The following is a 24,478-nucleotide window of genomic DNA, read 5'->3' as shown; positions in this document are numbered from 1 at the left end:
ACACAAATCCACCGCGAACTCCATGGGCGCCGCCATCTTGCCTGCCGCCATTACTGCGTGCCTGACAGACACACACACACACTCAAAGACAGATAGACACAAACAAACACACACACAGAGACAGACACACACACACACACACACACACACACACACACACACACACACACAGGGACAGACAGACACACACACAGAGACAGACACACACACACACACAGGGACAGACAGACACACACACACACACACACAGACAGACACACTCACAGACAGACAGACAGACAGACACATACACACACACACACACACACACACATAGACAGACAAACTCACACACACACACACAGACACACACACACAGACCCCATTTCAGGTGTTTCTTATTCATTCAGTAATGTTACGGTTTAACTGAGGTTGCAAATTACATAACCCTGCACAAATACTTCAACACTTTGCAACCTACCAGACATAACATTACACAAAATCTTAAAACCCTTCAGCCTTCGAATTGCTTGCTCAATGTGAATTCTGACATTAGCTAGGCGACGTGTGGATGTCACCTCATGTTCAGACAGCTCCTTACGTCCACGTGTGAATGCAGGAAGAGCTAGACTCACTCCTGGAGGCAATATATCCGTGATGGTGAATCCGCGATCTGCTAAAATCTCATCACCAGGGATCAGGTGATGAACAAAACCACTTTGTGATGAAATTATCACTGGCCCTTCCACCAAAAAGCTTTGATACAAACATGACATAGCCATTGGGGGCTATACAGTATAGCAGTTTGTATGTGTTATGATGTTTGTAATTGCTGTACGTTTGTGATCTTTTTCTTCACTTGTGAATGAGTCAGTCTATTGTTCGCTATCTGGCTCGGCTTGGTGTTCATCTTCAGTTCTCTCTTCACAGCAGTTCAGTCAGTGTACTGTTTGAGTACATGAATTACTCCAGGATATTGGTTTGTTTGAACTCAGAGGGAGTGTCAGCCACATTAAAAAAAAAGTTAACATTTCATTTGTTAACATAGTCATTTGTGGATTAATGCGTATTAGAGATGCGAACCGTTTAAAACGATTCAGTTCGATTTGGTGAACTGAATGATTCGTTCGCGAACCGGATATCCAGCTGCTTTGTTTTGAACTCTCTCTCATAACAGACACGGAAGGGAAGACAATGCTGAATAAAGTCGTCGTTTTTGCTATTTTTGGACCAAAATGTATTTTCGATGCTTCAAAAAATTCTAACTGACCCTCTGATGTCACATGGACTACTTTGATGATGTTTTCTTACCTTTCTGGACATGGACAGTAGACCGTACACACAGCTTTAATGGAGAGCTCTCGGACTAAATCTAAAATATCTTAAACTTTGTTCCAAAGATAAACGGAGGTTTTACGGGTTTGAAACAACATCAGGGTAAGTTATTAATTACATAAATTTGCTATCTGGGTGAACAAACCCTTTAAGTTTAAAATATTCTAACTGACTCCCGAGTAGTGATGTACGATTCGTGAACGAATCGTTCAATTTAACCGGCTCTTCTTAGTGAACCGGTTGAACCAGTTCACCAAATCGAACTGAATCGTTTGAAACGGTTCACGTCTCCAGTAAGCATTAATCCACAAATTACTTAAGATGTTAACTTTTTTAACGTGACTGACACTCCCTCTGAGTCAGAATAAACCAATATCCCGGAGTAATTCATTTACTCAAACAGTACACTGACTGAACTGCTGTGTAGACCGAACTGAGGATCAAGATGAACACCGAGCCGAGCCGGATGACGAACAAACACGCCCACTGCTGGAGCAGTTCTCGTTCTCGAGTCAAGAGCCGGTTGCATCGGTTTTCGGATCACCAGTACACTGAACCGAGAATCGTTTCTGTCGGACGCGTCCGATTTGAGAACCGATGAGCTGATTCTCGTTCTCGAGTCAAGAACCGGTTGCATCGGTTTTCGGATCACCAGTACACTGAACTGAGAATCGTTTCTGTCGGACGCGTCCGATTTGAGAACCGATGAACTGATGCTACTGCGCATGCGTGTAAAGTATTTCGGAAAGTGTGATAAAAGATCTATATACATTTTTATTATTATTATTATTATTATTTTTTAAGATGAATGTTTCTAATCTGTATATTGTAGATTATGTATAGGCCAGAGGGGGTTTCAGGGAAGTGGACAATAATTAAGAACTCTAAAGACTCTATGTTTAATAGGAATAAGGATGATTTATGAAATATCTGTACTTTATTTATAGTTAATGATGACACATGCACAAATTGAGTTTGTAGTAAACAGAACATGAACACGAGTAGAGCAGCTGATTATACTGAACTGCAGCACGTGCTGGTTAGAGCGATTCTCGTTCTCGAGTCAAGAACCGGTTGCATCGGTTTTCGGATCATCAGTACACTGAACCGAAAACCGTTTCTTTTGGACGTGTCCGATTCGAGAACCGAGGAGCTGATGATAATGCGCATGCGTGATTCAGCGTGAAGCCGACTGACTCACAGTGCGTCTGAACCAAACTGATTCTTTTGGTATTTGATTCTGAACTGATTCTGTGCTAATGTTATGAGCGCGGGTAAACCCAGGCGGCAAGGAAGTCGACCGGAAGTTGAAGTCGGCCGCGAGCTGACATCTTGTAGCAGAACTTCACTTGCGTTAGCATCCCATTGACTTTGCATTCATTTTGGTGTCACTTTGACAGCGAATAACTTTACATCTGAGGCGTTTAAAGACTCCATTTGTCTATTATTTATTTCTAAAGCTACACGACAATGTATATAGGGCTCCATTACCTTCTATGTTACATTATGGCCCCGTAGAAACAGTTTTTGTAAAAAAAGGCTAACGATTGCGTCATAACCACTCGACTCTCTGTCGCACAGTAGAGAAATTACCATACAGACAGGAGGAGAAGCTCGCAGGCAATTAACTTAATATGGCGTACTGGCGTTACATTTTAAAATACTATACAAAATAATTAATCAGAATACTTACTCCTGCTCACTCACGCCAAAGAACTCCCCGCTCAAGCTCGCCGTCTCTGCAAGATTAACGATGGCAGTTTGCACGCACAGCTACTAGAAGATTTAAATCTGTCAGACAGGTTGCTGACGTCATCAAGCTTAGTTTGAGTCTGCGCGTCAGAAACGGAAGTGCTAAAAATCGCTAAAAATGGGCTTCACTTGTCTCAATTGAGTTCCAAGGGGGTCGCTGTGTGCATTTCTTTTACTGTCTATGGGTAACCGAGGGCTTGGATGAAGGGGCAATCTGGCGAAACGTAAGTTCATTTAATAACAAATGCATCGCAATGGTTTATGTATAGTGGTTTCTGCGCTGATGACACCTAATTTATTTACTTTATATCTTCAAGACTTAAATCCTCATATGCACATTATTGCTGTTACTGTATTTGGGTGCGTTGTTGCAAAACTTAATTGTAAACTTTTCATGATTATGAGGTTTTTAACTGACTAGTTATGATTATTAGTTATGATTACTGACTTTATATATTTGAATGTTTGATAGACGTGACGCCATTACGTCATCGCCAATGAAGTCATTACGTCCAGCATAAAAGAACCGGTGAACCGTTTTTTTCAACTGGTTAATTGAATCGAACCGTCCGAAAGAACCGGTTCGCGGAAAAGAATCGAACTTCCCATCACTACTCCCGAGAGTAAGATTTTTCAAGGCGACAGTTATTTTAGAACGTTCCCCCTTAATGTTTCCATGGCAACGCGTCATATTTGTCACGTGAAACACCGCAGCCACAATAATAACACTGTATAACAGATGTAGGCTATCCTTCATTTCGTTTTTCCTTTTTTATTCGAAATATTCACAAACTAACTTACCATGTCATCAACTATCTGATATTCCGATTGTCAAATATGTGTAAGTGAGTGTGTTTGGTCGTTTAACCTTTATAACAATAGAGTAAACTTTATAGTTAGCCTACGTCCACTGTGTTTGTCTGACACGTCGGCAAATTATATTTGAATAGATTGTTATCGCTGCTTCCACAGACTCCAAATGTAAGCCATTGTTTTACCAGTGCTTATGTGTAGCCTATTTAAATGTATGAAATCTAAAATAAACATTATGAGGTTGAAAACACTGCATAGTTGTGATATGACAGCGCTGACCTCGTCCGTCTCTGGCTCAGCGCCAAGCAACGCGACACTAGCACTTGCTTCCACAGACATCAGTGTGTATTTTACAAACTCCAATTTTAGGCTGTTGTTTTACCAGTGCTTATGTGTATTTAAATGTCTGAAATCTAAAATAAACATTATTAGGTTGAAAACACTGCATCGTTGTGATATATGACAGCGTTGAGCTCGTCCGTATCTGGCTCAGCGCCAACCAACGCGAAAGACGTTTGAATCTGGCAGTAATGTCACGAGTCACAACACTGAACATTCTAAATCCCACGGGGATAAGGTTAAATTATTATTTAACTCAAAAGGTTTAACATTTTATTTTTAACCATGAATACAAAAATGAAACAGAGGGGGCACAAGTCAGATCTGAGGGGGCTTTGCCCCCTTGTGACGCCGGGCCTGAAGCCATGACTGTTTATTTAGTTTCAATTCGAAATTAAATCTAAATTGACTCTATTAATTTTCTTATTGCATGTTACTGGTCTTATAATGACAATTACTTATACATTATTATCTTGTGTTATGGACAGGCCTTGAACAAATTGCTTATTTTGTTCTCTTTTCCTGTTACAAGTGTTTGGAGAATGGATGGATGTTCTCTTTTCTGTCTTCAACCATTCCATTAAAAAAAGAAAAAAAGAAAGAAAAAAACTATAAGAATATTTTTTTTCCAGTCAAAGCCCTTTCTGAATAGCAAAGGGAGTCTGATAAGCTGTTTGACAACACAGCATCACAGTTCATCACTTTTGTTGCTACTTTATTGCTTCTTTACTCATGATGTAGAGACACAAAGGAGTAACTGATTATTACTCTTTACATGTTAAAAATTATTTTAATATTCCTATGTTTTGTAGTAACAAATTGCTTGCTTTCTGTATAATTTATTGGCTGAATAAAAAAATAAAATAAAATCATGTAGCTATATTAATAAGCCAGTTGTAGGGCATATGTGAAAAGTGAAAAGTGAAAGATTCAATTAATGTTCTTCTTTGCTCTTTGTTTCTACTTTATTTTTTTCTACTTTGCATTACAGTATTTACTGCTTGTGTAGTTAAGAAATATTTAAACATACATTAATTCTTGAATTCTTTTGTTTTCATATTTTCAATTAATCTTATACACCCCTGCACCACTTTTTTTTAATGAGCTCCATGTTTTCATGCTATACACATCTTATCAGAGCTAAATATCTGATAATGACTTAGAGTGTTACACATTTAATGTAGTCTGGGTGTGAACAGTGGTCATTTACATACAATGGGTTGAAATCTAGCTCAAATACATTTTAGATCATGCCATAGTCAAGTCGACGTTAATTATCTACAACCTAGGTCCTAGCTTGTGCAGGTAGTGTAGCTATTTTAAGATGCAGAAAAATGTCCAGTCTTTATACATTAGACTGATCTCAGACATACTGATGCATATATGCCTGCAGTACATTCTCATCATGCATATTAGCTTATGTATTTAGTAGAGGTTATTTGAAAACAACGACTTCATAAACACTAAAAGAAATCTTCACTCTCACGTACTTTAAAAACATGGCAAAAAACAACGTTTGCTTGTTGCAGCTACATTTAAATAAGAATGTGGAAGCTAAAAAAACAAACAAAACTTTCTCTTTGAATATGCTGGACCGCCATCCTCCTCCTCATCTGTTTGTTGGCGGACTGTTTTGCTCGTCAGTTTTCTGCAGCATAAACACTCAAGACCCAGACAACAATACTTAGATCAAAGATGAAAAAGATATCAGTCATTTATTTTTAACTTTTAACTTGTGCCAGTTCCTTTACGAGCTTATAAGCGCCTGCGCTATTAAAATACTAAAAATTAATGCTCAGGTAATGCGCTGGCATAAAGTTGGCTTGACGTTGGACATTCAATATTCCCAAATCTAGGGACCGTCTCTAAAGTTACATGCGAAACTACTATACACTAAGCAGTTTAAAATACTTATATCTTCCTGTCAAGTAAATTTTGTTTCCTTTTTTTTTTTTTTTTAAACTACATAATTTGAAAACAGGCTACATCATATAGATCAGCAATTTAGCAAATGATTACATATGACTGCTTATTTGTATTATTATCAGACAAAAGTGCTATTGAGCTTTAAATTATTGCATATTTTACATTTGATTTACAGTTTATTTTAATATTTATAAAATGTAAAAAAGGTTCACAGTATGTTTTTTATGAATGTGAGTCATTCTGCTCAAATGCCATTGAGCTTCAAATTATGACATATTTTACATTTGAGCCCATTTGGTAATGAAAAGTAGTAATTTTTTTAATTTGATTGACAGTTTATATTAATAATTATAAAAAAATATAAAAGTTGTGCATTATAGTGGACACCTGGATGAACAGTTAACAGTTGTTTTCATGGCTGTTAGTCAATCTCCTTGCATGCTATTGACGTTAGAGATGTGTAGTAGTTTCGCATGTAACATAAGAGACGGTCCCTAGATTTGTGAATATCGAATGTATCGAATCGAATGTCGTTGTGTTTTCTGAATTGTTATTTTGTTTTCTGAATTGTCGTTGTGTTTTTGGATTTGTTATTTTGTTTTTGTAATTGTGATTTGTTTTGCACTTCTCGGCCACCGTACGAATGTCCAACGTAAAGCCAACTTTATGCCAGTCGGCAACGCTTACCGGAAGTACTTGATCGAAATGAGTCCACATCCATATCTCTTGATAAATAACCCATTGTTTTGTTCGCATCCAAACTGCACAAACATGGCGCACAGCACTCACGAACACAGATACGAGACTCCTCCCAGCCTGCGCGAGTGAAGATAAATGAATCATCTGAGAGCGCACTGAAGCCAATCAAGTTCAAAATACATATTTTACAGGAGAGAATTTGCGAATACGAGAGTGCAGATTGCACAGAACTAAACCCACCCTGCCCCAAGAAGATAGCGCGCACGTAAAAAATAAAGAACTAAAAGAGAAAGTGGAAGTGGGACACATGAGGGGTGCAGGAAAAGTCCTGTCAAAATTGTTAAGCTTATGATGTTTACTGCATTATTGCTATACTATACCCAGAAGTTTAGCTCATAATTGCAACGGGGTGTCCGAATTAATTTTTCACGTTTGGTCAGTTTAGCGCACAGAAGTGAAATAATGGTCCCTGATTTAATTTAAACATAGTCACATAAAATATAGTCTGGTCATTTTGAAACCAATGACATTTTCATACTAAATAATAATTACTGTCCGACAGTCATTAGCTGAAAATAAACCCCGGCATGGTGATCAGGAAAACGGTCGTTAATCCCTAAACGAGACGCAGGATGGCGCCAGTTGCTTTTGTATGAAAGAAAAGCGACAATTCGAGTACACGTCGGTGACATTAAGTTGGCCATTCAGTTTTAAGTATCCAACAGACCTGTTTAATGAATATATAAATAATACGACAATGTAACTAATGTTTTCTATATCTTTTGTTTCTTGCTCTCCAAAACACCTGACGACAACAAAGTTTTAACTAGTAGTTTTATTAGGTGTTGTCAGGATGTGGTGTATAGGATGGCACTGAAATCCATTTTTGTCTCTATTTTTTCTATTCTATTTTTTTTTATCATTCAGACGGGTTCAATTAATGCAACTTGTAGCTTGATGAGGGACAGACAACCAACAATGCACCAGATGCATTAAATGTAGCTTTGTCACATTTCATGCTTAGTTTGACTTTAGTGTTTCTCTACTACTGTAAAAAGTAAATGCAATTTATTGGTTTCTAAATTGTTTAATTAATATTAAGAATTTGAAAAGCACAGTAAACATCATATTTCAGAATTTTCTTCCCAATGAAACCTATATATTTGTGCTATTTCTTAAAACTTTTTTATTTTGTGTGAATACTCTGCTTTGTATGCTTGTGTATATAGAATCCTTGTGCATCTGAGTCAAGGAGATGCAGAGGTTTAGATGTTTGCTCCAGATGTGTCTCAGGTGCATGTGATCGACCATGAGAAAGGTCAAATTGAAGTGTTCTCTAAGAAATTTTGATTGCAGAAAGAAGAAAGCAAAACTGTATACTTGTATGTATTATTACTTGTTGAGTTTAGGTGTTATAAAAAATGGTGAACGTATTTATAATCCTTCTTGCTCGACTTTGCTTTATAAATAGGAAAGTCTTATCAGAATCAGCACGTATCGCTAGGAGCAACATCACTGACCTGGCAAAACTGAATGTCAGTAATCATGATGCGGTTATCTTTCCTGGTGGAGTGCTGTGATTTATTGTGATAAACTAGGCATGTGTCTTTTGCATTTCAATTTAGTTTAGATAGTTCAATTTGTCACTGACATTTCTGTTGTATTCCTTATGTCTATTACCTATGTCTATTACCTGTATTTTTTCTTCTGCATCTCTACCATCATCGTGTCAACATTTGCCACTGATGGTAAGGACTGTAAGGTGTATAAGGAAGTGGAGCGAGTTTTGAAGGACTTCAATAAAGCGAGAAAGCCAATTGGGTTAGTTATTATATATTACAGTATATATGAACCCATGATTTTGGGTCTTTTATTTTATTTATTAATCAAATCAGACTTTATGGACATGTTTTGGTATAGAGCACTAACCACATGTCTTCTGGTCAGCAGGTTGTGCTGTACATCTCTGGTGCTGGCAGCAAAAGTTCTTCCTGGTGTGGATGTGACGGTGGATCATGAGGAGGAGGAAGGTGGGAAGTGCCCATATGCTGGTACTACACAAGCACTGCGGGAGCCAAACATACTGTCAAGGAAAATAAAAAAAAAATCAATGTGATCTATGAGGTAGTAATTCATAATTATGCCATGAAAATTTTATTTTATCTTTAAATAATATTATTAATGTTTACGTTTGTATGAGTGACCCTTAACCTTAAACTATCACAAAGCACATGTGGACCAGAAGAATAAGGTGGTGACCACACCTGCATTCATGTGTGAACCGAAGTTGCACTTGATTTTTGAATATCAGAGAATATCAGTATTCTCATGTTCACTACATGGAGCTCATCAGTCATATAGGATCTCTATCAGACTGCTTAAATAAAAAAGTAGGCTATTTTTGCTGTGATTTGTAGTGATTTGCAAAACAAGACTGTGAAAGACTTGAAAGACATTACTAATCAAACATGTATCTGTCTGACAATGTTAAATGGTATTTTGGTGAATATCCAGTAGGGGGCATTCTCTGTATTTTAAAAAAAATAAATAAATAATGGGAATTATATGCTGCACCATGATTTACTCAATTTTGAAATCTTCAGATTGAACTTGACTGATGAACTCATCAGTTTGTTTAAAAACTAGAGAGAGATTTCAGAGTACCAGCTACATTGAACCAGTTAATAGTTAATAGTTGCCAAGATACCTCCTGTGATACAGGGTTGTGTGTTCAGAATTAAATTACGAATGCTTTTTAGATGCCACTTGAATTAATTGAAAACCCATTAATAGAGTTTTCTCTTAATGTAAGGCAAGTTGTCACTAGACACTTTCTTTCTGAGAAGTCATATTTATTAAAACAGATTATATTTCATAAGACAAATTGTAGTCATTATATTTTTATATCTATGTATATTTTCCAGATTTCTATTTCTAGTTACTGGCACTTTAGTCTATTTACAGTAACAGACAGCCTGTAATTATATTATTTATCCTTGCCTAAAGAATGATGTTAGAAAAACCGTTCATAGCTTTGCCCACTCTTCCCTACCCTAAAGAGTAAAAAGAATAATAATAAAAAAAATGCTATAATAACATATAATACATCTGGCATACATAACATTTCCAAATGATAATAGTTTATTTCTAAAGTGATTGTCTATAGTTAGTAAATCAGGTTGTGGAGGTAGGAGAAGTGTGTGCTGGAAACTGATGAGAGACAGAAAGACAGTGAGAAAACTGGAAACGGTGTGTGTTTAGACTAACAGGATTAGTCACATGACTAGATCCAGGCACCGATCATCATATGGTATCATGCAAGGCTACACGCATCTCAAAGAGTTTTATTACTGTAAAACACTAATATTGTGAAATATTCTTACAGTTTTAAATAAGAGTTTTCTATTTAATGTATTTTTAAAAGTAATTTATTGTTTAAAAACGTATTTTTCAGCAGCCATTACAGGAGTCTTCAGTATCACATGATCCTTCAGAAAACATTCTAATATGTTTTTTTTTCTTGATAATTTTCCATTTCTTGCTCACCCCCTCTGCTGTTTTGTGTATACACAAATTTTCCTCTTTGCACTTTCATTTGGGTCAGGTCAGGTCAGGCCAGGCAGATGTGTTTCCCTGCTGGTTACTTTAGATCTCGTTCCTCCTGACAGAGGTTGGTTTTCAGACCAAGGCATCTAGTTGTTCTGTTCCCAGGCACAGCACTCTTTGATGGGGATTTCTCCCACCCACCTCTCATCAGCCTACCCACTTTCCACACCCGTCCAGAGAGGCTAGGCAAACAAGACCCCGCGTTCTGACAATTTGTCCGTACAAAACATAGGGATTTGGGGACCTACAGACACTCTTACAGACAAATGGTAAGTATTTGCCTGGCAGTCTGAGAATCCTCACCCCCACCCCATCTACACACAAACACACACTCACTTGGTGCTTTCTCTACACTCTCAGGCAACTGGTTTCTTTACACTGACTTTGTTTAACCAGCCCTCCTAAAAAAATGACCTAGACTTGCTAAGGTGGTTTCATTGACCAGTATTTGTGTATTTTTGCACATTTATGTTGGGTTTGAACTGATTACGCATCATGGCTATGCTGTTCAAGCTGGTTTGCTAGTAATGATAACCAGTTTTACTCATTTGTGCCAGCAACATGCCAACAGTGACCACCTAACCAAGGACATTTAAAATATTTTCCTTTTTTTATTACTTTGTCTTTCTTCAATTTAGCTGTGGTATGGTAATAATCATCTCTAATAATGTTTTTTGTTCTACACAGAACACCTCGTATTGGTGTTGCTGTTTCACACAAGATGAGATACTTAAGCATGTATCACACATGGTGTGACTTAAAGCATTCAACGTAAAGCATTTGTAAAGTCTAAAGAGGGATAGGTTTGGATTGCCTGCATTTTCACTTTTTTTCTTTTTGACATTTCGGTTGGGCATCACCTGGGTACTTGTTATATGGTACACCTAAGTTGCATTGTTGAGTTCAAACTCATATACTTAAACTACAAAATTGTATAGAATAGTGCAGAAACAAGTAGGTGTCTGGGTTCTACCTGTCTTAAGATTAAAATGTGTAGACTGTGTAAGCGTGAGACAGGCTTGCGGTTCTGGATGTAAATGGTCTGAAGTCTGCGTGTATTATTGTGAGTGGAGCAGTCTATCAGGGGCCGGCCTGAGGCCCCGTGTTCCTCCTGGCATCCTGATCAGAGGATTAGCAGCATACAGCCGCAGGTCAAGCATGCCAGTCACACACACACTCTCTTTAACACACACATACCCACACTTGTCATTTCACTTTCACTCACAAACACCTTTGCTTTCACACACGTACGCCTGGAGAGAACATTTCTCAACCTCTCACACTTGTGCAGAAGAGGCCTGTTTGATAGCAGGCTGAGGATTAGGTTCTGTGTTCTCTTTTATTCTTATTCTGATTGGCTTATGTTCTTGAGAGTCTTTTTTTCTACAGTGAGTTCGTACTACTCCATACAATGAAAGGGAGTCTTTTTCTCATGACATCATATTCCCCCATCCTCCCCCATTTGAAAGTTTTTTTTTTTTTTAAGTCACAAGAAAGATCATTGTTCAGTTTTATGTTGCCATTGTTTGCATAAAAGATCACACATTTGTTGGAAGCAATCTTGTTTGATCCATAAAGCTTGGAAAAAAATGTGGTCTGATTTTAAGTTATAGTAGTCAAGTCAAGTCAAGTCACCTTTATTTATATAGCGCTTTAAACAAAATACATTGCGTCAAAGCAACTGAACAACATTCATTAGGAAAACAGTGTGTCAATAATGCAAAATGATAGTTAAAGGCAGTTCATCATTGAATTCAGTGATGTCATCTCTGTTCAGTTAAATAGTGTCTGTGCCTTTATTTGCAATCAAGTCAACGATATCGCTGTAGATTAAGTGACCCCAACTAAGCAAGCCAGAGGCGACAGCAGCAAGGAACCGAAACTCCATCGGTGACAGAATGGAGAAAAAAACCTTGGGAGAAACCAGGCTCAGTTGGGGGGCCAGTTCTCCTCTGACCAGACGAAACCAGTAGTTCAATTTCAGGCTGCAGCAAAGTCAGATTGTGCAGAAGAATTATCTGTTTCCTGTGGTCTTGTCCTGGTGCTCCTCTGAGACAAGGTCTTTACAGGGGATCTGTATCTGGGGCTCTAGTTGTTCTGGTCTCCGCTGTCTTTCAGGGCTGTAGAGGTCTTTTCTAGGTGCTGATCCACCATCTGGTCTGGATACGTACTGGATCCGGGTGACTGCAGTGACCCTGCAGTGACAGACTGGATCTGGTGGCTACGGTGACCTCGGAATAAGAGAGAAACAGACAAATATTAGCGTAGATGCCATTCTTCTAATGATGTAGCAAGTACATAGGGTGTTATGGGAAGTGTTCCCGGTTCCGGTTTACCTAATTAATGCAGCCTAAAAATCCGGATTTGGATATTAAAAGCTACACTTATTTTATTTAATTTGTCTGTTCTCAAATAATAAATATTATTGTGCTTATTTCAGATATTAACCCACAGTTCTTTCGGGCCGAACCGTTCTAGTTCCAGAATATAGTGTTGTGCTGGTGTTTGACCAAAGAAGTGTGTCCTGTCTGTTAGTGTACCCCTGCACTGACCCCTGTCCATCCCTCAATAGTGCAACGCCTTGTTGCCCCCAGCATGAGGTCCCAGCATTCCCTAGTCGTGATAGTGGGGGGCACACAGCAAGGGGCCTTAGAGGGGATGCAGACTTAGCAGCTAAAATGGAGACTCACATTTCCATATGCATGCCACTGACAAGTGTTATACTGAAAACCCCATTACCAATACGTGTACAAGATGGCCCAATCCAACAAGATGGGATGAAGAAGGGGTGTGCTGGGGGCTTGGACTTTAAAGGGGGTAGCAATATTGTACTCATTCATGCAAGAAACTCTCTATCAAAGTGAAAGACATATGGTAATTAACGAGTGGTGATGAGGGAAAGAGGGGAAAAAAGAGGAAAGAAAGAGCAGGAAGAATGAGTTCAGGAGTAAGAGGGACAGAGATGCTGATTTTGACATGTACATGCTGTGTTGAATAGCACATTGTGGTTTGTCCAGTCCCGGTATTTACCAGCAGAATTGAATGTGTGCCACATGGATGTGACTTTGTCCCCCCTAAATTTTCATAGCCACATTTTCAGATACAATCTCCCCCCACTCCCAAAACACCCCCTCACCTTTCAATTTCTTTTCTTACCTCTTTTCTATAGCCATTGCCTTTTCTACCCTCTTTCTCAGTGGTGTGAATGTAGAATATAAAGGTTGTTACCAACGGCCAGGCAGATTTTTATTTTTATTTTTTGAAGACCAATCCTGTCCAGCAACAGACAATGTGATCAGCTGACACTTATTTTTATTCTTGAGAAAAGTACTGGTACTGAAAATGCAACTTTTTAAATATTTTAACACCAAAAATATAAAAAACTGCATGCAAAAAAATTAAGTGCATTTTATAAATTCAGTTATCTTTGGCTTTGGTTGCAGTTAAAAAAAAGTATTACATAATTGTTTATGTTTCAATAATTTTTATTCTTATTGTAATTGTATTTTACGTGCAGTAATGTATTTCACACTTTTCTCTGGGACTGTAAAAGAGCAGAGCAGGTTGCCCAGTGTGGTGCCTCTCATCTTTTGTGTGCTGGTTTCCTTGTGCCAGCTTTCTGCTGTCACATTAGTGCATGTCAAATGAACAAGCTCACATGCAAATGTACTCTTGGACTTTTAACTTTTTAGCTTGCTCAGAGGCTTCCTTTGCATACAGGAAGTACTTTTTAGTCTTTCAAACTGATTTGCTAAGTGTCATCGTGTTTGTCTTTCCTTTCTAAGTGTCTCTCAGGGGAGTTTTGGAGCAATTATTCACACCTGCTGCAATGGGTAAGTGAGAGCAAGAATCTTTCATCATATAATGAACTCCTGGCAGAAACTAATCACTAAACATTTCCCTCTGGTCAAAGGAATAGGAAGCCAGATATACAGTAATATAAAAAGTAGCTGTGTCCGGAATGGCACTCTGTCTTACTGCTTAGTACACAGTGCTTACTTTCTACTATTTTATTTAAGAATAGTGTGTGAAACAGTATACAGTAAATAATGTTTCAGAGTAGTATGCTACAGTGTTGGCACATGACAAACACTGAACATTAATTCAGCACAGCTGTTGAGGCTGTTACCTTACAAATAAATGTGCTAACTTTTCTTTTTACAAAGGCTTGTTAATAAGGGTTCATACTAGAAAACAATGCTATATTGCCCAGTTGAACTAATTTCATAATTAAAGGGTTAGTTCACCCAAAAACATTAGTTCAACTTTGTGTTATTCCCCCAAAAGGCATCCTAGGGGTATATGACTTTCTTCTTTCAGACAGATCCAGTCGGATTTATATTATAATATAAATTGTCTTTGATCTTTCAAGCTCTATCATCACAGTCAGCAGGTGTTGCATTTCTTCAGTCCAAAAGATGAGAAATAAAAAGTACCCTTCCATAAAAAAAATAAAAAAAGTAACTCACGGCTCCAGGGGGTGAACAAAGGCCTCCTGTAGCGAATCGATGCGTTTTTGTAAGAAAGCTAGCCATATTCAAAACGTAATAAACACTGTAAATATTTTAAAAATATTAATAATAATATTTCAAATATTTCCTTTATTTTTATTGAAAATAAACCTTACCGATCTGATATGAAAGCTAATGGGGGAAAGGAGAAGAATGAGTTTGGCAAAAGGCGGATTCGAACTCACATCTTACTCGTCACATAACTTGCAGTGTTGTTTGCTGCTGCCAGGAGGTGGGTAGTGTAAAATAGCCAATTTTTTGCTATTTGCTCTTAGAGTAGTGTGACGAGTGGGGTGGGGCCGAGGGATGTGGGAACACGAGCGAGGCCGGTGGAGTGATTGGGAAATCAGCGACACCTGCGACCCACCACCAGTCTCGAGTCCCACAGAGGAGATGGAAGAATATACAGTAAAACTGGAGCGACAACAGTGAAGGACGAGAGAGGACCAGGCCTGGGCTTTATTTCATGTTTTGGTTTTATTTTGTGCGCATCAGTCGTCCGTGAGGGGCTGATGCGCTGTTTTGTGTTTATTTTGTAATGTGGGAGCGAGGCCTGTGGAGTGATTGGGAAATCCGCGACACTTGCGACCCACCACCGGTCTCGAGTCCCACAGAGGAGATGGAAAGATATAAAACTGGAGCGACGACAGTGAAGGACGAGAGAGGACCAGGCCTGGGCTTTATTTTATGTTTTGGTTTTATTTTGTGCGCATCAGTCGTCCGTGAGGGTTTTGTGTTTATTTTGTAATTAAAATTTCATTTTGATTGTCCGTCGGTTCCTGCCTCCTTCTTACCGAAGATTACGAAGGTTTTATTATTACAAGTAGTAAACTGAAATTCGAACCCTTTCTTTTTTTTAGAGCTAGTTTGCACTGGAATTTAATACTGTTTGCATAATTGAAATATTTTTATTTTTATGTTGTATTATTGCAATATTATTATTATAATTTAATATTTTTGAAACAATCTTTAGAAGGTCATCGGGGTATTCCATGCATACAGAAAGTTTGCATACTATGCACTAGGATTGTGCCGATAGATGATAGTATAGTGTATCGACGATAGTCAGAGATATCGATATCTCTGTCGATAGTCAATATGATATTACATTTACATTTACATTTATTCATTTAGCTGACGCTTTTATCCAAAGCGACTTACAATTGCTATATATGTCAGAGGTCGCACGCCTCTGGAGCAACTAGGGGTTAAGTGTCTTGCTCAGGGACACACTGGCGGTTCACAGTGGATTCGAACCCGGGTCTCCCACACCACAGACATGCGTCTTATCCACTGCGCTAACACCACCCCATCATATTAGGTTCATTCTCCTATTAATGTATTAAATAACAATAGTAATAACTATTATTATTATTTTTTATTGCATCTCCAATACGCATTAATCCACAAATGACTTAAGCTGTTAACTTTTTTAATGTGGCTGACACTCCCTCTGAGTTCAAACAAACCAATATCCCGGAGTAATGCATGCACTCAAACAGTACACTGACTGAACTGCTGTGAAGAGAGAACTGAAGATGAACATCGAGCCGAGCCAGATAACGAACAATAGACTGACTCATTCACGAGTCAAGAATCTTTTCTGTCAGATGTGTTCGATTCGAGAACCGAAGAGTTTAATGCCACAGTTGTGTTAGAATGCATCTCATTCTTGTTTCTGTGGCGGTGTATCGACTCAGGGGCATCATGCATTCATGATTTTTGAGGGGGCACATTTCTTTTTTATATAACTGATATAGGCTTATTTTTTTATTATTTTTTTTCTTTTTTAATGTAAATTTTAATAACAATATTGTAAGATACTTATTTTAACACTTTCATTTTACAGAGAGTAAAGAACATTTACATTATCAAAAAACATTTTCATTCAGTCTAGCCAGAGTTCAGGCACTCTCAAAAACTCCCATTAAAATCACTGAAGCACTTTACATTATGAAACGAATATCTTACTTACATTCGTACGCACATCTGCACTTTTTGTTGTTTCTGATGAGAGAATTCGCTAAATAATTCAGTCAGCGAGCAAGTGAACAAAACACTGCGTTTCAGTGATGACTCTTCTGGACGTCTCTGATTGGCCATTGCATCCATAAGCGCAACAGAATAGTTTCTGATTGGTTATCATGAAGTGTTATACGAACGCGTCTGTCTCTGGCTCAGCGCCAGCCAGCGAACGCAGATTTGAATTTAGCAGCTGATGCTGTGCACTGAACGATCTAATCACACCGCTGTGAAATTGTATCAAATATATAAAAAATATTATTTTGCAAAAAAATTTTTTTTCGTTTGGAAGCTGCATTTAAAATCCACTTGGCTCTTCGAAAACTTCGAATGGGCACGACGCCTCTGTGTCGACTATATATATATATATATATATATATATATATATATATATATATATATATATATATATATATATATATATAGCTTTTTTAAATACAGTATTTTTATATTTAACGTTGGTTTATCAGTATGTTTGAAAGGCTCTCTCAGGGCCAGGGTCAGGGCTGAATGTCTAAGTGTAGAGCTTGTCTTCAAAAGTGTATTTTGTGTGACAGAACAAGTATGTAAATCACATGTTCGTGTGTGTCCTGTGCCGGTCTAAAGGCCTCTTCAGTTTACAGCGTGTTTTGGGGCAAATTTAGTCCAAGGCTGTACTGAATGCTCAAATCAAACACAACAATACCTGTCAAGCCATTTGACCATTCACAAAAACACTGGACTTCTCTCTCTCTCCCTAAGGTAGATCTTTGGTGCTGCAGCTGCATGAATTCAATGAAAGCATGCACTTAAGCAATGTGCGCACACAGTAAAAAGGTGAAAAAGACTATTAATCCTTTCCACAATTATTCCACAAGTATTGCCCAATTACATCCAGCACAGTGATAAGATGAATCACTGATAAGATCAATTTGGCTGTTTAAAGCTGTATCGTTTGCTTGACACATTGGTTGCTCAGTGTTAACCGTACTTAGAAATCATATTTTTCTGATAACATCTTCAGGCTTTGTAAAAATGTTTTTTTTTTCATTCCATTTGTATTCTTTAAGTTTGAATACTTAGCAAGAACTTGATAAGGGTAAATATAATAAAACCTTATATGGGAATATCATTATGGTTTTAGTTCTAGATTAATCTGCATACTTTTGTCAAATGTATGCACCTAAATATAATTCTTCTTCCTTTTTTTTTGTTGTTGTTTTTGTTGTAGTAATTGTGGAAAAATTGGTTTATCACAACATCTCTATTTCTTTCCACCCACTTTATCCTTCAGTTCTCTTACTCACCCCCTCTCTCTCTCTGGCTGTCACTGCAGCACAATGTAGGAGCATTAGTATGCTAATGAGGTGCGGGGAGACAGGTGGCCTGCTAGACAGCTCAATTAAGCAGCTTGTTAAAGGCCAAGCTAACGAAGCGGCCTGCACTGCAAGCCTTAACAAACAGTGTGACTGTGCAGGCTACAAATTGGTGGTGAGTGCTAGTTCTGTGTGTGTGTGTGTGTGTGTGTGTGTGTGGATGCGCACTAGCGAGAGACAGAGAGTTGGACTTAGAGAATGTTTCAGTGTGTGTGTGTAAGCAAATCTGGACATAGAGAATGATTCAGTTTATGCGTCTGTCAGTGTGTGTGTGTGCGCGTGCGAGCGTTTGCGCGCATAAGGTAAATGTATAGCAGTTAACAAGGCTTTGTGATGGACACAACTAGTAATGGCTAATAAGAGGGGTTGTTGCTTTTTCTCCTTAGGAAATTGAAATAAATAAATAAAATAAAATGACTTAAATACAGACCTTCCTAATTTGTATAATTTCCCTCCAAAACACTTAGCAGTAAATATACCCTTACTTGCAATTTTTTTCATTTCATTATATGTTTTCTGCAGATATACACTGTAATTTTTACATTCTGAGGTTGAGTCATTTAAAATGAAGGCTTTGATCTGCAATTCAAATGAGATTAGGCAAGAAAAACTGTTGGGTCTTTACTGAAGAAACCCTTTAACGGAAAAATGTTTTAATTAGAAGAAAATAAATAAATAAGCCCTGACCTTGCTATCTTCCAAAAAACTTTAAAGTGAAAAAAATATTTTTTATTGGGTGATAAAGATATGGTCCCCAATATTTTGTGTATCCTTAATATTTATATACCTATTGTTTATATACCTACCTTGTTTGAGATTGTTGATGTGTCATATATAAATCAAATGAGGGATTCACTGATTATGAATTCTGGCTGATTGAGAAGCCGCTGATTATATTTATGTTATCACTAATAAAGGATGAATGTAGAGTAATAAAATGTATACAATACATACAGTCTTAGTACTGTACATTCAAAATAAATGCACACAAAAATGTAACATTTCAATGCTAAATGTATGAATTTAGGCAATACGTCATTACAATGTATAATATGAAAAATGGATATTCATTTTAAGATTTGTTAAAGATTATATTTAGCAACCTTATCAAGATGACAGCAAGTGTAATGTAAATGTAAAAATTGGGGAAACAAGGATGTACAATTAAAGATCCAATATAAACGAATACGTATATACGTACTGATATAGTATTGATATATTGTGTATCCATTAATCAAATGTACTCATATAGTCACTATATATAGTATGATCAAAATGCAAAATAAGCACCAAGGGTTTTAGGTTATGTTTGCAGTCAAAAACTTTGTCATGTTTATAAATATCATTTCAAAATCAACGTGAATGATTTCTGGGATTAAATACTTCTTAATGACTATGTTGAATATATGACATGAACAATTAAACATCTCTTTGTCTGAGCATCCACCAAAATAACCAGGACTGGGAACATTTGAGTAGCTCTGAGACAATATCAGAAGATGCCATAGTTACTGGTGGAGGAGCATTGTTTATTGTCACTAGATAAACTTGTAACACAGACATTTTAATCAGTTTGTAACACTCAGCATTTGAGCCTTATTATCTGGGGTGTGTTCACTGGTGCGTGGAACAACAGCATTTGGGTTCATAACCTGACCCTTCTGTCTGAGTCTCGCTGGCATAAAGGGATCATGAGCTCTAATGGTTCAGGGATCTGCCCAGCAAACGAGGTTAGGTATGGAGGAAGACAAAAACACAGGGGCTAAACAGAGCCGCCCCATTCGTGAGCAAGCCGCTGCAAAGCTGGCCGACTCATGAATATGTTAATCTGCATTTGCCTGAATAAGTATGTGTAGAGGGAGAGAAGGAAAAAACAACAGCACTCATTAATTGACAGTGTTGACACTGTTGGCGAACAAGTGATTTGGGCCTGAGAACGAGAGGTCATCAGAATGAGAGGAAGTGACACAGTGATGGGCGTTACTGTCAGAAGTAGAGGTTTACTGTCCAAGGCAGAAAAGGTGATCAAGGATGGACATGCCGAGTATAATGGAGACAAAACTAAGCCATGAGAGAGAGACAAACAAGCCAGTTAGACAAGTAGACAGCGTAGAGGTCAGGAAAGGAAACTTTATATAGACACTGATTTGGCAAGAGAAAAGAGGCCACTTCAAGGATATAATAAAAAAAAAAAAAATGAAGTAGTCAGAGACTTTGCATGTCATTATTTTCTGTCACTGTGTGTAATGTATCTGCCTCCAATAGCAGCAAATAGAAATGTTAAAATTATGGGTAACGCTTTTAACTAGTTGCTCATTAGCATGCGTATTACTCGAATATTAGGCATTTATCAATACTAATTAAGCACATATTATTGGCTTATTCTACATGACCTTATTCTACATCTCTAATCCTACCCGATACCTAAACTTAAAAACTACCTTACTAACTATTAATAAGAAGCAAATAAGGAATTTATTGGGGGAAAAGTCGTAGTTAATAGTGAATAAGTGTTCACTATTCTAAAGTGTTACCGAATTATGATTTTTTTCCAAATAGGTTTCATGAACACTCTAAGAAATAACATCTAAGAAATAGATGAGTTTGTTTCTTTGCTTAAAACATCTTAATGATAAATCTGATTATTTAAAGCACAACTTTTTGCTTCACAAAGACATTGTCACAGACACAAAGACGGAAAGTCGTTTGGATAACTCGCGGATTATTGTGATGTTTATCAGATGTTTAAACTCTTATTGTGACCGCACCCATACACTGCAGAGCAACTTTTGTTTACTTGTCCAAATCTTTTCAGATAAAGAAACAACCTTAAAAAAAAACATTTCATGCACATTGTTTTGTACACATCAAAAACAGCATTTATTTAACATAAATCTTTGACCAAGATAGCACCGTGAATGTATGTAATATTGTGGGCAATATTTATGTGGTTGCTGCTACATTTTGTTCAAAATACATTAATTATTGACTAAATATCTTCTGTACATTTTGTCTTAAATAAGATTTTCTGGAAACACTTTAGAATAGGAAACACTATTCACTATTAACTGACTTTTCGCTCAATATATTCCTTATTTGCTGCTTAAGAGACCCTAAAATGAAGTGTTACAGATTTTTCCCCAAGAAACAGGCAAAAATGAACCTGTTGTTCTCCATGATTCTGATTCCTTCCAACAACAAAGTATCTGAACCTGACAAACTTGTTAAATTTTAGTTTGCGAATAAAGTCTGGATTATAATTCTAGGTTTCATTAATTAATTCAGATGGTACATTTTTTTTTTACCAGTGTTTGTTCCTCAAATTTGTATGTTGTTGTTTTTTTTGTTTTATTGTATGTTTTAGCTGTGATTCCCATTCACCTCCATTATAAAACTAACAGACTGCAATGGTTTGTTTTAAAAATCTCCGTTTGTGTTCTACTGAAGAAACAAAGTCACTTACATCTTGGATGCCCTGGGGTAAGCAGATAAAGATCAAATTTTTATTTTTGGGTGAATTATCCCTTTAAGCACTGACTCTCGATGAGGAATGCATAAGTATTGCACATCTGACACATAAGAGAATATATATTAATCAAGATGCTAATGGCTGTCACTAGCAAACACTTCAGCATTTTTGTGCAAATCCACCAGGCCTTATGGTGTTTGATTCACAACAACAAAACCAAGACTTGCATTCAGACACACCATGTCTTTTTGATGCAACAAATTTAAGCGATGCAACAAGGCCTGAAAGAATGACAATGGTTCAGTCCTTTCAGAGCAGCGCCACACACATAGAGATCAGTGTACGTTTATGAAGTAATCTCTCTTTCTCTCTCTCTTCTCTCTCACTATCATTCGAACCCCTCCCTCTCTCCCTCCCTCTGTGTTATGACATAGTAATCTGTGTCTCTAGCAGCTTGACTGAATAGGCGTATGAATGGTTGTTTTCTGCCTACATGAACCTATTGGAGGTGGATCAACCATATGCCCATGGACATGCACACTCAATGACAAAGGTGGATACCAACAGGTCCTCTCTGACACAAAGCGCCTTGGCGAGACGAGGGGTGCATTTTAACCTGAGACGTCCCTCACACAAGTAAATATTCTCACACACACCCCACCGCATGCCACCCACACAGCAATATGAAGATGCGACATTGATACAAACTAAGCCTGGGGAGTTTGTGAAGATGATGTTTTGTTGTGTTGTTTTTGAAAGGTCTTGGTTTGTGCGGGTGATGTTATTGTGTATTTAAAATGTATAGAGGAAGAGGGAGGGACAGTAAGAAAGAAAAGCACTTTTTGGAGGGGGCCAATCTGTTGCAGCTCTGGATGAAGTCTTGTGATGGAAAGACAGCGTGTAAAGCGACATATGTGACACAGAGGGACAATAGGATTATGGTCCTCTTCTCGTTGTCCGTGCCTTTGGACAGTGGGATTATCATCTGGGGAGTGAAGATCTCGGGCCACTAAGCTTCAGTGCGGCCTGGTTCCTCATCTCTTGTGTGGGAAAGCAGGGGTGAAGGGGGTCCCCTGGAGAGTGGGCAGCTATCAGGACTTACATATTTATCAGAGATCAGAGCTATGTTCTCTTTCTTTCACTTTTCTCTCTTCTTTTTCCTCTCTTTTTTTTTTACATACACTTGCTCGGACATGGTGAGGTGTCTTTTTACTGCTTCTAAATATTCAGCACCCACAAATACAAAGATGTTCAAAGTTTACTTATGAAAACGCTTCAAATTTTTCCAGAATTATTGTTATTATGGTTAATATTTTTATGTTATATGTAAAGAGGTTTAAAGTTCACTTTAAAATGCGTCTGTTTTTTTTTTCATGCTTATTCATTATATTATATTATGTTACATTATATTACTGTCACAGTGTCTGGTCTGTGTATCCCTGGGTGTCCACTAGTGGTCTCACTTCTCCATATAGTCACCCCACTGCAGGTACTACATTTCCCACAAGCCTTTGTCCAATTCATCACTGTTAATTGCACTCAGCTGTTCCCACTTTGATTGTTTTCACCTGTCCATATATACCCTGTTTCAGTTTCATGGAGTCCTTGGTTTATGTCACCCTGCTTTTCGTGTTCCCTCATGTTTGTCATGTTTCTTGTTTTGGACTGCTTTTGTGGATATTAACCTCTTGCCTGTCTGGATTACGATTATTTGGATTGTCCTAATAAAACACTGCAAATCGGATCTCTCTGTTTGTGTGTACGTTCATGACAGAAGGACTCCATCAATGTCCAGATACAGCAGTGTGGGATTTCGAATCCGTTCCCCAGCCACCATGGAGGAGCGGAGGGGGAGACTTCTCAACCTAACCACCCTCCGTCAAAGGGGGAGTGAGGTGGGTGGTGTGGCTCAGAAATTTTGGACTATGGCAGTAGGGCTGGGGTATAATGATGAGGCACTTAAGGACCTGTTTAACGCCTGACTGGATGACCCTGTGCCTCATTGGGAGATGAAGGGGCTGGAGATCCTGGACTTTTGGGGGTTCACCTGTTACCTACACCATTGTGCTCAATGGGATACACCGACCACACCCGTCTCTCCAGACACGATGGCCGACTCTATGCCAGTGTCTCCTGAAAGCCCGACTGCACAAGTTGGCCGTCAACCCAGGGCCACTGCACAAGATGGTCGCCAGCGCTACTACACCAGATGGCCGCCAGCACAGCACCACTACACCAGATGGCAGCCACTGTAGACTTTCCAGAGTCACGTCAGGTCCCCGTTGACCCTCCAGAGTCGCGTCACATCCCCGTTGACCCTCCAGAGTCGCGTCAGGTCCCCGTTGACCCTCCAGAGTCGCGTCAGGTCCCCGTTGACCCTCCAGAGTCGCGTCAGGTCCCCGTTGACCATTCAGAGTCGAGTCAGGTCCAGTGGACGCTCCAGAGTCAAGTCAGGTCCCCATTGATCAGGTCCCCGTTGATTTCCCAGAGTCTAGTCAGATCACCATTGACCATCCTGAGTCAGGTCAAGTCACCATTAACACCCATGAGTCAAGCAAAACCACAGTTAGACCTCATAAGTCAAGTCACTCTTGATCTCCGTGAACAGGGTCAAGTCACCGTTGGTCTTTATGAGCCTATTCTTCCAGAGCCTGGTCACGTCTCAGCTGAAC

General features: G+C 38.3%; 1 pseudogene; it reads left to right on the top strand.

Annotated features, from left to right (window-relative positions):
* Positions 1 to 6,915: 6,915 nt before the first annotated feature.
* LOC132153274 (glutamine amidotransferase-like class 1 domain-containing protein 3, mitochondrial) lies at positions 6,916 to 9,376 on the top strand (annotated as a pseudogene).
* Positions 9,377 to 24,478: the final 15,102 nt, after the last annotated feature.

The sequence above is a fragment of the Carassius carassius genome, chromosome 11, assembly GCF_963082965.1.
Source record: "Carassius carassius chromosome 11, fCarCar2.1, whole genome shotgun sequence".
NCBI lineage: Eukaryota > Metazoa > Chordata > Actinopteri > Cypriniformes > Cyprinidae > Carassius > Carassius carassius.
Note: the sequence above shows the minus strand (reverse complement) of the source record. Positions and strands in the feature narration are given on the sequence as shown.